General features: G+C 46.3%; 1 long non-coding RNA gene across 1 annotated transcript in view; it reads left to right on the forward strand.

The window, feature by feature from the left end:
* The first annotated feature begins 2,102 nt into the window (after nt 1-2,102).
* The window catches only part of LOC309388315, a 78,955-nt gene continuing 68,172 nt past the window's right edge, over nt 2,103-12,885 (forward strand). The window contains exon 1 of the long non-coding RNA XR_014174751.1: nt 2,103-2,193. This is a non-coding gene — a long non-coding RNA (uncharacterized lncRNA). The remainder of the gene's footprint in view (nt 2,194-12,885) is intronic.

The raw sequence follows: 12,885 nt of genomic DNA on the forward strand, positions 1-12,885 counted from the left end.
AGGTAACCTGGAGGGAGCTACTGGATAAACTAGAAGATCTCACTTCCACTTTATTTTGTATACCCTCTGCAATCTTAGCTATTTCTTGTTAGTTTAAATGTATTTATTGTTTTACTCTTTTAATCTTTTGTACTATAGTCTTATCAGATTGGAAGCCACCTAGATTTGCATGACAGTGAAATGGGCAGTGAATCAATTTAATAAAGAAATATGTAAATTTATTTTTAAAAGACAATTTGGTGTCCATATTTTTCCACATGAACTTGAAAGGCTGCAATAAGGGATCCTATTTGTTCGATAAAAAATAAATGACAAAAATAAATGACAAAAATGGTTTATGGAAAAGAAATAAAAGGACAGCTTTCTGAACTATGGGCGGTCCTTTATAACAAAGGATGTATGGCCACAGTAGATGACATCTGGATCCCAAAAATGCTTGACTCTCCATCGATATCAGCTTAGAGTTGGGTTCTCATTGAAGACACCCAAGCAAAACACGCAAAACAGACATGAAATTTGACACGGCGAAGCCTAACTTTAGGACGGGAGGGGAACGGCAGTGGTACCATCCCAGTGGCAGGGGTAGCAATCATATGGGGCAGCACATTTTTTGGTGGGGAGGGGGCTGTTGTAATTTTCAATCAAGAATTGGTGGATAGCATTTTAACTTAGATGTATGGAAGAGCTTTCAGCTTCCTCTAGCAACGGCCACTGCATTTGAACAGAAACAGGAGCAGTTGCATGAATTTGTAAACATTTGATGTATGTCACTGTGAGGTCCTTGTGAAAAATTAATATGGAAACGTGCAGATCCAGTCAGTCACTGCAGAGAGCCTAAGACCAAGATTAATGTGGATGGGCCTTACTGGGACTGTCAGGGCCTGGCAGTGAGCCAAGGTGACCAGCATTTTGCATCGAGTTTGCCAGTAAACAAGTTATTTTTGGGCTAGGGACATTGGATTTTTTTCTAGAAATCTGTGTTTGGATTTGAACCCAGAGTTTCTTTGTCCAATGTTATTAGTTAAATTACACATTGAAACTTGCCCTTCATGAATTACATTCCTGTCAGTCCTCTGTTTTGCAAGCTGTCTTAAGTATGGTCATTTCAGTAGCAGAGTAAAGATTAGAAACAATTAGTAAACCGGAACTGTCCCCAAATGCTCTGGCATTTCATGTGGAAAGGAATGAAAAATGTTCAGAAGATGAGGTAGAGAGAAATTTGATCCTGAGGGGAAATGCTGCCTTAGATAAGGTGTCCAGGAAGATATTTTTCCTGGTTTTATTATTTTTTTCCCCGAACCTCCTTATGCCTGGTAAAGCATTCCACAATCACCAGTGGAGTGAGCCTACATAGCCTCATTCCCACCAACGCCTGTCCAGCGGGCACCAGCCGCAGAGAGCTATTGCAAGCAAGCAGCAATAAAGAAGCTTTCCAAAAATAGCGCAGGATCAGAAACCCATTTTGTCGAAAGAAAAATAGGACAATCCAAACGTCTATAACCTTCTCTCACTTCCTGAAAGCAGGCCCCATCCTTCCATTGTTGTGTGTGGGTTGAAAATGATTTATAATAATAATTATTAGTTGTTGTTTTTCTTTTATTGGAATTATTTTGCAGCTAGCGGCATGAGGCGCGTGTGTTCAAATTTGATTGCATTCCTTCTGAGAGATGCTCTCCTCCAATTACTTTCCTCAGTAAAGTGCCTGCAACTCAGAGACATTTTGCTTTTTGCTTTTTTTTCCCTCGTGGGGGGAAAAACTCTCAATTTGTTTGCTGTTTGGGGAGCTGCAGAAGCACAGAGAGCTGACATTTCCAGAGCACCACTTATAGTAACTTCAGGGTAGAATTAGAGGTGGGCTGAATAACCTGAACAATTAGAGATGGGATGAACCCATGGAGCAACATTAGCACTGATGGATTTTGGCTGATTCTAGGTCATTGCTCCAACTGCCTACTTGGTCCTATAAAATGGAATAAGATCTCTGTTGGGAGTATACTCCTAGTGTTGGGTAGGCAACATATATCTATATACAATAACAAATGGTCATTGTTGCTTTAAATGGGTGAATGTACTCATCAGCTGTAATTAACTTAACAATAAGAGGGAGTCAGGAGAGCTCACTCACACTCTCTCTGCTTGTCCTATGTTCGATAACTACTTGCTCGCTTGATGACTGGAACGTGAACTGCGACTGTAAGCAATTGCTTGTTCTTTGAATTGTGTTTGGACATATATCTACTATCACTGCTTGTGAAGCAATTATTAGTAGTAAAGCTACTTGTTTTTTACTAGCAGTGTCTGAAACTCTATTCGTGTGTTTTTTCTACTAGCAACGTTCTTTCTCTCTAGCTGTACATTCTGCTGCACTATTTTGTCTCCCAATGGTGATACCCCTAACAATCTCAACTCAAATGGTCAATGGTTTGGATTCTGGAAGATGACATGAATTCTCCCAAACCAAGAAGGAATCCACTGAGAAGTGGCATAGCTTTTTCTGGCAAGCAAGGCCACACCTGACCCCCCCCCCCCAAAAAAAAAGATTGCATTTAACATACCTCTTCTTGTTGTTGTGCCATATCCGTCATCGGACCTTGGCGATCATGTTGGCAATCCTATTTTTGTCAACAGCCACATGAAAAAGTGCTGCTTTTGTCCAAACTCTGGTTTTGAAGCCATGATGTTCTTCTTCTGCCTGGACCTCGTTTGCCTTCAGTTTTTTCCTGGAGGATTAAGTGTAGTATGCCGTATTTTCTGTGTGCCACATCACATGTCCAAAATATTCTAATTTTTGCTTTTTAATGGCTTTGATGATTTCCCTTGGTTTTTCCAGGCAGCCTCTCACCTCCTCATTTGTGATTTTGTTAACCCAGCTTTCACTTTTTTTGTGTAAGTTGAAATTATCATGAATACGTTTTGTTTCTTCTATTTCATTGCATCTCTTAGCAAACCACTTTTCTTTTGCCAGTCGAATTTTTCTTCTAATTGTTTTCTGCAATTCATTGTATTTTTCTTTTGTTTTTATAACATATCTCTAGTGGAATTTAAATTCAGTAGAATCAACACAATGTGCTCAGATATTAGCCAGTTTGGTCTAGTGCTTAGGGCACAAGTCTGAAAACCAAGAGGCTGTGGGTTCTAGTCCCACTGTAGGCATGAAAGCTGGCTGGGTGACTTAGGATCAATCTCTCTCTCTCTCTCAGCTCAATTCACCTCACAAGGTTGTTGTTGTGGGGAAATTAAGAGAAGGAAGGAGTATTGGTGTTGGATCGGGTGAATGGATGAGACAGACTCAGGCTTAGCAAATGACAACAGCTCTTTATTGGTTTCAACTATGTACAATTCAGCGCCGCTCCGTTTGACAGCAGCCCTTTTATAGGGAGCTGTCAAACGGCTCGGCCAATCATCATTGAGTATTTTCCCGCCAGATCGGAGGACCTTGGTGGAACCTACCATACTGGCTGCCAGTATGTAATAATTAGTATGTTTGTCACTTTAAATTCCCTGTAAAGTAATAATGGTGGGATAAAAACAACTACAATAAATAAAATGAAATGAATCCATTCATTTCCTTTTTTTGTTACATTCCAAATTATAATTTGGTTATAGCAAATGGAGGTTTCTGGGGACCACACAATGCACCGAGGGCTACCTGCAGCTCTGGAGTCTCAGGTTGTGCACTTTCCAAATGTGTTGAAAAAACACATTAGGGTTCCTTGGAAAGAGACCGGGTTAGTCTATTACAAGCTGGGTGTCCTTCCAGGGTATCCTAATTTGTCTTTCCAAGATATCTGGAGACCCCAGATTAGCAAACAATGGAATAGACTATAAGAAAGCTGTCCTTGTATACAAATGTTAAACAATTATAAGAGCGAGATCTTAATGTTAGAGACTCTGTGTCTTGCCCTAATAGACCACAAAGCCACATTCACGCTTAACTCTAATCCGGGGTTTGGGGTTTTTGCCCCCCCCAATCATGCCACAGTGCTCTGCCATGCATAGGAATCTAAACTATGATGGATGTGTTCTCACATCACTCTAGGCCAACCAACAACCTGCATAATGACTTAACATTATGGCTTAACATAACTAATGATCTGTCAGCGCTTGTACTCATTCAGGTCGATGTTATTCCTAACTATGCCTAGAATTTCTGCAAAAGTGTTAAAAAGATGCCAAAGAGCAAATTGAATTCCTGGCTCCATTTCAAAAGTGTGAATCACTATTAGAGGGAGCTAATTTGCATACTAATCTGCATGCTTGATTTGGGGTGGGAGGTGGGAAGAATCCATAAAAAATACACTTTAGATCTGAATCCTATTCCAAATGGGCAATCCTTCAAGTGATTCTTTTCCCCGAATAACTCACATAGACATTTCAAGTAAGTGTGTCTGTAGGGGATTTTATGTTTACTGTCTGTTTGGAGGGAAGGTGGGTGGGTTCCCTAGAAGATCAGGGATTAAAGTACAGGGAGAAACAAGTTCAAAACAAATCTTACGAAGATGGAATCACTACCTCTCTGTAAATATCAAAACATTGTTCTTGATGGTTACTCTGGATGGGGGTGAGCTCAACTGAAAAAGGGAGGCCTACTCAACCAACAAATGGAAGATGTATCCAGGCAGGCTTTTCTTCCTTTTCAGATGGTGCACCAGTTTTATCCCTGCCTAGACCAGGAAACACTGGCAATGATCACTCACATCAGTCCAACAAGATAGGCCAGACTAAGAAACTTATATCATATGGGTCTGGACCAGGAGTGGGCTACTGTTGTGGCCCAGCAGGATCCGTTGGAGCTGCTGTGGGACTCAGATAGCGACGAACCCTATGAGTCAGCTATGGAAGAGATGGAGGACCCTGGGCAGGGTTCAGAGTCAGAGCAGGGACCAGAGAGGCTGGTTGGCCACCAGAAGGCGCCTAAGGCATGGAGCAGTGGGAAAGATCAAAGGGAGTTTGTCCCTGACGCAAGATTAAGAAGGGCGGAGAAACGAAGGCAACAGCTGCTCCGGAGACAAGCTCCTAAGAGATAATCAAGCTCAGTGGTTGTGGCTTGGCCCCTCCCAAGAGGGTATATAAGAAGGGACTTTGGAAGGAGGCTTTTTGCAGGACACAACCGTTCATAGTAATCTGGAGAACTCCTTGTCTGATCTGCCTTGTGTTTCCGTTTGTAACAAGCTGGAGAAACTCTTGTCTGTATCTGTTGGAGTCTGGGTTGCTGCCAATGTCTTGTCTGTGAGTCGTGTTTGGGCTTTCAGCCAACAAGATTATAGTACTGTAAATAAAGTGTGGCAAACAGCTAAGCTTGTGTCGGCGTTCATTACCGGACGGAGTGGGGTCAGAACAGGCTATTGTGGGTTCGCATGGGCTCGGGCAATCCTCTAGCTAAGGATCTGCTCAATTCGGCAAACTTGCAAATCCCACCCCTGGCTGGCCTCCAGAGCCCGGGGGAGGATGTTTTTGCCCAGTGGTGGTATTCAAAACTTTTTATTACCAGTTTTGTGGGTACGGCTTTGTGAGCATGGTTTTGCGGGCATGGCAGGGGAAGGATACTGCAAAATCCCTATTCCCTCCCTACCCCACTAACCTGCTCCATTCTCCTATTCAGGGCAACAAAAGAAGATCGGCTGGGAGGCAGTGGGAATGGGGCCAGCCTATTTGCTGGTTCTCCGGACTACTCAAAATTTCTTTTGCTGGTTCTCCAGAACCTGTCAGAACTGGCCGAATACCACCTCTGTTTTTGCCCTCCCAGAGGCTCGAGAAAAGCCTCCAGAGCCCGGGGAGGGTGAAACCCCCCCACCATGGTGCAGGAGGCCGATTAGGCCATGCCCACCATGCCCATGCCCACCCAGCAATCGGGCAGAGAACCCGTTGCAGTGGTTTCAAATTTTTTTAGAACCTCTTCTGTAGGTGCGGCCTGCTTTGTAGGAGTGGCTTGCTGGCCATGTGACTGGGTGGGAGTGGCTTGCCAGCCATGTGACTGGGTGGGTGTGGCCAACTTGTAAAATGTGGTGAAACTCATATAACAACGCTGTTAGCAACCAAAATGTTGGCTCAGAAACTCTGGCATTTGAAGCACGCAAGTCTTAAAGCTGTCAAATTACAAGACCCTTGTTAGATCTGGGCAACGAGAGACAGACTGCGGACACGACGTGACTTAACAGCTCTTTATTAGTAGTAGTAGTGATCCAGCTTGTTTGGTAGTCGGAGGGTTCCCCTTTTATAGGGATTGGGCACGCCCCTCGACCAATCAGAGGGATACCTGTTTCCCGCTGTAGGAGCGGACCAGAGGGAAGACTTATCCCTATATATGTTAATATCTAACACCCCTCCCCTCCTAGATGGGACGTTGCGGTAGGTGACATAATCTTTTAGGTAGGTGGGTGTTTGTCTTGCTCGGGAGGAACGTCGTAGTTCGGGTTGGCTTGAAGTGGTTGCAGGACTGGGTGCGGGTTGGTTCGAAGTAGTTGCAGGATCGGGTGCTTTTTCTATTTCCCGTTCTGGAGGTCTTGTGCCTTCGTTGCTCGGGCGTTCAGGAGTTTGTTCGGCTGCGCTGTCTGGGGTTTGCTCTGATTCGTGCGTGTAGTCTTGTTCCACGCTTGGCTCACCGGCGTCGTTGTTTCCTATGCTGGGGTTTTCTTGTGGCTGACTTTCCGTAGACAGGAAACTTTCGTCTTCATTTCTAAGGTTGGAGTGTGCTAGGCGACCCCGCAGTTGATCGATGTGCCTTTTCCAATTCCGCCCATCTTCTAGCTCTAGCAAATATGATCGTGGACCTGTGATGCCTATGACCTTTGCCGGCATCCATAATGTCCCCCCCCCCCGTGTAGTTGTGAGCGTATACTGAATCCCCTACTCTGAAAGACCGGATCTTACTTGTTGAGTCTGGGGGAGCCGTGGCAGAGTAATTCGGGTGGAGCCGGTCTAGGTGAGACCGTAGGCGACGGCCCATGAGTAGTTCAGCGGGGCTCTTACCCGTCGTTGCGCTCGGGGTAATGTGTTGAATGAGGAGGTAATGGTCAATGCGTGTTTGCCAATCCCCTGGACCCATCCTGGCGAGGGCCTCTTTTGCGAATCGCACCATTCTCTCCGCCTGTCCGTTTGATGCTGGATGGAATGGCGCGATGAGGGCATGCCGGATTCCCAACCCTGCTAAAAATGTTTCAAAGTGCATGGCCGTGAATTGGGGGCCGTTATCGGATACGAGGAGATCAGGCAGGCCATGGGTGGCGAAGAGTCGCCGTAGAACCTTTATGACTGCCTCTGCCGTGGTTGAAGTCATTAGGACTACATCTAGCCATTTTGAGTATGCATCCACAACTATAAGGAAAGTCTGACCTTGGAATGGCCCTGCGAAGTCGATGTGTATTCGCGACCAGGGTGCTTTGGGTTTCTCCCATTCTGTGGCGGGCGCTTCCGGGGGTGCTGATCTCGATTCCTGGCATGGGTCACAAGTGGCCACCCACTCCTCTATTTCTTTGTCCATGTTTGGCCACCACACGTAACTTCTTGCTAACGCCTTCATTCTAACAATCCCCGGATGACCCATATGTAAAGCATCTAATACATTTTTACGTAAAACATACGGAATAACAACTCGATCCCCCCACAACAAACATCCTTGTAGTACTGAGAGCTCGTCTCGTTTCGACCAAAACATTTTGAATTCCGGGCCCACATTTCCCTTTGGCCACCCCCTCCAAACCCAAGTTTGAACTTGCTTTATTACATTGTCTTTAGAGGAGAACCTTGCAACATCGTAGGAAGAAACCGGTCCCGAATCCAAACAGTCAATGAGCAATACCGGTACTTCTGGAGTGGGGTCTGGCAGAATGTCAGGTAATGGGCAACGGCTGAGTGCGTCTGCGTGTCCAAGAGTGGAGCCCGGTCGATGTATCAATTTGTATGAATACGCAGCCAGGAAAACAGTCCACCTGGTCATGCGAGGAGAAAGGGAGACCGGAGTGGGGCGGTTTCCCGCCAAAAGTCCCAACAGCGGTTTGTGATCTGTGATCAGTTCAAAATCGCGGCCGTAGAGGTATTCGTGGAAACGCTTTACTCCCGCGACGGCAGCCAGCGCTTCCCTGTCCATTTGGCTGTAATTTCTTTCGGCCGATGAAAGAGTTCTGGAGTAGAAGGCGATGGGTGCTTCTTTTCCGTCAGGCATCCTGTGGCTGAGGACTGCTCCAACTCCGAAAGGTGATGCGTCGCAGGTCAATACCAGCGGTAGGGTCTGGCTGTATTGAACAAGCAATGAGTCAGTGGTGAGCAGGCGCTTTACCCCGGCGAAAGCTGCAGCTTCGGATCGTCCCCATTTCCATGGTGCGTTCCTCTGGAGTAGACGGTGTAGTGGCTCAGCAACGGTCGCCTTCTGTCTCAGAAAAACGCTGTAGAAGTTAAGTAATCCGAGGAAGGCCTGCAACTCGGTCTGATTCCGTGGTGTGGGGGCGTCCTGGATCGCCTTAATTTTCTTTGAAGTGGGGTGTATTCCCTGACCATCGATTCTATAACCCAGGAATTCTACGCTAGGCACGTTAATTTGGCATTTTTCTTTTTTAAGGCGGAGACCCTTTTCTCTGATTCTGGCCAAAACAGATCTGACTCTCTTGTTTAATTGCTCCTCGTTTGCAGCTGACACCAAGATGTCGTCAAAATAGGGGACGACTCCTGGTATCCCTTGCAAAAGTCGTTCCATGACGCTCTGGAACAATCCTGGGGCAATGCTAACGCCGAATTGTAGCCGGTTGCATTTGAATGCTCCTCTATGCGTCACTATCGTTTGGGCCTCCGCTGTGGCGCTATCAACTGGCAGTTGCTGGTAAGCTTGTGCCATGTCTAACTTTGCAAATACCTTTCCTGGCCCCAACGAGTGCAATAAGTGCTGTACTACTGGCACAGGATATGCGCTCTGTTGTAGCGCGACATTAATTGTGCACTTATAGTCCGCGCAGATGCGGACTGATCCGTCTGGCTTGACTGGGGTCACGATGGGCGTTTCCCAGCACGTGTGATCTACCGGCTCAAGGATTCCTTGCTCCACTAACTTATCTATCTCTTTGTCTATTTTAGGGCGGAGTGCAAAAGGCACTCGTCTCGGTTTAAGTCGGATTGGCGCCACTTTAGGGTCTAAATTGAATGATATTGGTTTACCCACATACTTACCAAGACCGGGGCTGAACACATCCTCGAATTCCTTAAAAATCTGTTCAGCGCTGCTGTTTCTCACGGCGTTGATTCCGGTGACTTCTAACCCCAGGGCTTCAAACCAATCAAGCCCCAGAAGGTTCTGCAATGGCGCGCTGGCGATGGTCACGGGCAGCTGGGCTTCGATGTCCTTAAAACGGATGTGGAATGTGCCTTGGCCCACGATGGGGACTTGGTTCCCCTGGTAGTCTCGTAGCAGGACGTCTGGAGCGTGTAGTTGGCTCTTTCTGAGGCTAGGGATAGCCTGTTTCATGGATGCCCATGAAATGATCGTCAGGGTCGATCCTGTGTCGACTTCTAGCTCGCAGGGTGAGCCCTCCAAGAGGACTGTGACTCTCAGCCTTTTGGGCCGCTTAGGGCGGACTTGATGTATTGTGGTGAGATACGTTCGCAACTCCTCTCTCTGGGTCAACTCTATCTCATCGTCTACATCCTGAAAATACTCTCGTTGAGCGTCTTGATAGAACGCTCGTTCAGCTCTTTGTGTGTATTCTCTCTGGGGATACGCTCGCTCAACTCCTTGTGAGTAATCTCTCTGGGGATACGCTCGTTCAGCTCTTGGGAAATGTTCTCTCTGGGTAAACACTTGTGGATTTCTCTCTGGGCGCCCTTTTTGATTTCGCCAAGCCCCTGGGTTGGGCTTCTGTTGGCGGTATATGGGTGGCTGCCGTGAGGCAGGGACTCCGCTCCGGCACACTCGTGCGATGTGCCCAAGTTTGTTGCAATGCGAACAAACAACGTTCCTGAACCTACAAGTAGACCTGGGGTGATTCCCTCCGCAACTTGCGCAGGGCGGCAAACGGGATCCGGGTCTCCCCCCAGGCCTCAAGTGACTGCTCTGCATCAGGTGACTGTCCTCGAACTCGGGATTCTCGTAGTCAGGGCTTGCGTCCTCGTAGTGCACTCTGGTTTGCCTTGGTGCTGGCTGGTTTATGTTGGCCCCTCGTTGTATGGTTACTGATGATTTCTCCGCTGATTCTGACGCTCTTGCTTCGTTTAACGCTGTCTGTAGGGTTAAATTCGGGTTTGCCAACAGCTTCTTTTGCAGCGAAATGTCTCTTAACCCACAGATGAGTTGCTCTAAGATGTGTTCTTCCAGATCCCTGTATTCGCAGTGAGCTGCTGCTTTTCGTAGGGCTGCAACATATTGATTAATGGATTCTCCCGCCTTCTGAGTCCTCATGTTGAATTCTTTGCGGCAGACATGGCGGGAAGGTTTTGGCGCGTAGTGAGTTTGCAGGGTCTGTTGCAACGTTGTCCACGATACTGCTTGTATTGGAGTAGGCGCGGTGAGGTCTCTGGCCGTATTGAAGACTTCTTTTCCGCAGTAGCCGAGGAAGATGTTTTTCTTCCTCGCATCGGTGATCCCCGTGTATTCGTTCGCTTCGAGGAAACACTCGAAACGAATCATGAAGGCTTCCCATTCGTCGTTCGCTGGGTCGAAAGGAGCGGGGGGAGCATGCATCGCCATCTTCTCTGTTTGAATTTGCCGCGCTGCGGTGATCTGAGATGGCTGTCGGAATTGCCGCCGAATTCCTGGGCTGGATCAAATCCGGAGATTCTGGAGGTAGCGTTCTTCGTCCTATCTGTCTCTCAATCCCACCCTCGTCGCCAATGTTAGATCTGGGCAACGAGAGACAGACTGCGGACACGACGTGACTTAACAGCTCTTTATTAGTAGTAGTAGTGATCCAGCTTGTTTGGTAGTCGGAGGGTTCCCCTTTTATAGGGATTGGGCACGCCCCTCGACCAATCAGAGGGATACCTGTTTCCCGCTGTAGGAGCGGACCAGAGGGAAGACTTATCCCGATATATGTTAATATCTAACAACCCTTGCACTCCTAACCCTTTAGAAAAAAAACCCAGGGGTGTTCAAACTTGACAGCTTTAAGACTTGTGGACTTCAACTCCCAGAATTCCTCCTCTCGCTCTTCATCTTGATGATGTGCGGACGGGTGGGGGGAGGGAGCTGGAACCGGTTCCAAATGGCACTGTAGATTTGTGGAACCTCTTCTATAGAAGAGGTTAGAACTGGCAGGAACCCACCCCTGACCCGTTGCTAAAGTTTTTGAAACCCACCCCTGGCCAGGACTACTATTGTAGTAACAGCTGTAGTAAAGAATCTTGCAGGTCTAAGGTGATTGAGGCAGGATAGAAATATTGTGCATAAATAAATACTTCAAGAAAATAAAGTCTATGTTTTTGTCCAAATGAGTAAGATCCAAGGTGTCACTTGATGCTATTTACTTAAATCATTTGGTCTGATGGATAATAACTATTTTACAGTTGTCTGAATTTGGAAATATTTCTTTCATGATAGTTTACAATTGAGTTAACTTTAACTACAGTACTTACATATATATTTTTTGCCACCTCCAAGACTGATATCTTCATGATTTTGAAAGACAAGTTGTTGGAGAATAATAATATAAGAAAACTATTGCCTCCATCTTCTTCTTAGGAACTTTCCATCTAGTTGGGGTTTTGTTGTTGTTGTTGTTTGTTTATTTCTAGGAAGCAGGAAGCCTAGGTTTAATTTTTAGTTTACTGGATTGTGTGTGAGCTGTGGTTTGCAAACCATGTTTAAGATTTGGCTTCCTTTAATTTGGCCAATAAGCTTTACTTAACAAACTAGCAAATTCTTTTGTTTCTCAGAAGCTGCATATTTGTAACCAACAATGTTCTCCATTGGGTCAAGTTGTTCCAATGTCTCTTTTCTCCATTCCAATCCACTCCAACAACTAGATAGAAGGTAAGAGAGATGATGTTCGTCCACCGTGTTTGAAGAGGACCTTGACATCTAACAGGTTGTGGGCTGTCCACAATGTGTCCGCAGGTGGCTGGTAAGGCCTATGCGGGCACGAGATGTTCTGCCACATGTTGGGCAGATATGTGTGGGCACCATTGTTGCAGCATTTCTGGCTTTGCGAAGTGATCGCTTCTCTTGTGCTATGGTTGTTCTTCTGTCCTCAGATGTCTAGCAGCCTCGGTGGATCAGTGTGCGCCATGTTGATCAATCCTGTGTCAGGATTTTCCAGGAGGTGGTGTTGATATCCAGGGACTTGAAGGAGGCTTTCAACATGTCTTTGTATCGCTTCCTTTGTCCCTCGTGCAATCGCTTTCCTTGAGACAGCTCGCCATAGAGGAGCTGTTTAGGGAAGGCAATGGTCTGGCATCCTTGCAACATGGCCTGCCCAGCATGTCTGGGCTTTCATCAGCAGGGTGTGAACTGATGGCAGGCCTGCTCTGGAGAGGACTTCTGTGCCTGGCAACTTGTCCTGCCACCGGATCCTCAGAATTCTACAGAGGCAGATCATGTGGAAGTGGTTCAATTGCCTAGCCTGCCTCCTACATACAGTCCAAGTCTCACTGGCATACATCAGGGTAGTTAGCACTTCTGCTCGGTAGACTTTGAGCTTTGAGCTTTGTAGCAAGGCTTATTCCACGGCGGATCTCAGGTAGAGAAGAAAAATGGAAAGAAGGATCTCTCTTTCCAGTTTTCTTCCAACATATAACATGTTATATAATATATAATAATATTTAATGTTATATATTATATTTATTGCCTATTGCTATTTATACTTTCATAAAACATGGGAATTAACAGAAACCGTACCCTTCCCCAATCTGGAGCAGTCTAGATATTTTTGTCGTACAACTGCCAACCTCCCTGAGTCTTTGACTGTG

The sequence above is a fragment of the Natrix helvetica genome, assembly GCF_964273705.1.
Source record: "Natrix helvetica genome assembly, chromosome: 2".
Lineage (NCBI taxonomy): Eukaryota > Metazoa > Chordata > Lepidosauria > Squamata > Natricidae > Natrix > Natrix helvetica.